The 1,379-nt window shown below is 40.6% G+C and overlaps 1 long non-coding RNA gene across 1 annotated transcript in view; it reads left to right on the top strand.

Moving 5' to 3' along the window:
* Window positions 1-466: 466 nt before the first annotated feature.
* The window catches only part of LOC118477399, a 10,249-nt gene continuing 9,336 nt past the window's right edge, over window positions 467-1,379 (top strand). Inside the window, exon 1 of the long non-coding RNA XR_004858347.1 lies at window positions 467-1,236. This is a non-coding gene — a long non-coding RNA (uncharacterized LOC118477399). The remainder of the gene's footprint in view (window positions 1,237-1,379) is intronic.

Genomic DNA, 1,379 nt, shown 5'->3' with positions numbered 1-1,379 from the left:
AGAAGAAGAAGAAGAAGAAGAAGAAGAAGAAGAAGAAGAAGAAGAAGAAGAAGAAGAAGAAGAAGAAGAAGAAGAAGAAGAAGAAGAAGAAGATGATGATGATGATGATGATGATGATGATGATGATGATGATGGTGATGAGGAGGAGGAGGGGAAGGGAGAGGAGGGTGAGGAGCATGAAGTCAATAATGTAACACCAAAACTTTGGAAAAGTCTATTTAATGGCTTGTCGAAGCAGAAAAACAAGAAAGAAACAAGGAAAAAACAAGAGTGACTACTTCCAGAGATATTCGTATAGTAGGTTCTACAATAAAGCGATGTTATCCTCCACTCCAAGTGGTAACGGCAAGTGACAGGAACGTCGATGTTCCTCTCTGGCAAGCTACTCACAACGGGCACGCGCGAGAGAAGCAGTGCGCACGGATAGAGTGAGTGAGCAAGAGAGCGAGAGAGACGAGATGGAGGGTGAGGAGAGAACAAAGTGGTGGAGAGGAGAGCGAGCGCCCGTGAGAGCTTCGGTGCAAACGGTTTTTTTTATTGGTCAGGGCCAGGGTCGCATCTCGCTTGGCGGGAAACCTGCCTGTACTGTTAATTCATGTCTAGCCGCAACTAGCGGCGAGTTCAAAGAGGACTGTCATTGCCATTCTGTCATTTTATGGGAACCGTGTGATATTATCTTTGTTGTGAAACAAAAGAAAAACAAATAAAACATTTTATAACAGACAAACAAACAAGTTAGATCTAGTCCAAATACGAAATCAGACAACGGTGTTAATGTTTTGGGGAAAAAATTCTCAAGGCTGACTTAGTTTCAGGGACGTAATTTAACTGAAGTGTACACGCCTACATACTTTGAGTAACCCTGTGTGTCATTATTATTAAACCTGTGACTATTTTTTTGTGACATGTTTCTTTATAGTTAATTGTAAACTTATTGCAAGGTGTTTGTATATATATACATACATATATAAGGCAAAATATATTGTGCGGATTTAAGTGTGACTATTGGTTTTAAAAAAAAACGCACACAAAAAACAACAACCAACAAACCTAGCAACAAAAACGTTTGCAGCCACTTCACCCCCCCCCTCCTCCCCCACTCCTCCTCGGCGCATTTCTGATTCTGACTTCATTTTGAGTTCAAAGGACGTCGATTTATCGGATCATCTTACTCAGGGTCCAGTTCCTACGTATTTCATGTATCGGAGTTCAAAGGTTTACCTTACAATCCATGAGGTACGTTCTTTCACTTTGTCGGCTAATAACCTTTTATTATGTATGTATGAGACATGATTTGTAGTTGACACATTTTTTAATTGTAGCTATCTCCGCACATTCAGTGTTGATGTGCTTTGCTTATCCTCTGTTTTTTTAGGGGG

This window comes from Aplysia californica, unplaced genomic scaffold (assembly GCF_000002075.1).
Source record: "Aplysia californica isolate F4 #8 unplaced genomic scaffold, AplCal3.0 scaffold00005, whole genome shotgun sequence".
Lineage (NCBI taxonomy): Eukaryota > Metazoa > Mollusca > Gastropoda > Aplysiida > Aplysiidae > Aplysia > Aplysia californica.
Note: the sequence above shows the minus strand (reverse complement) of the source record. Positions and strands in the feature narration are given on the sequence as shown.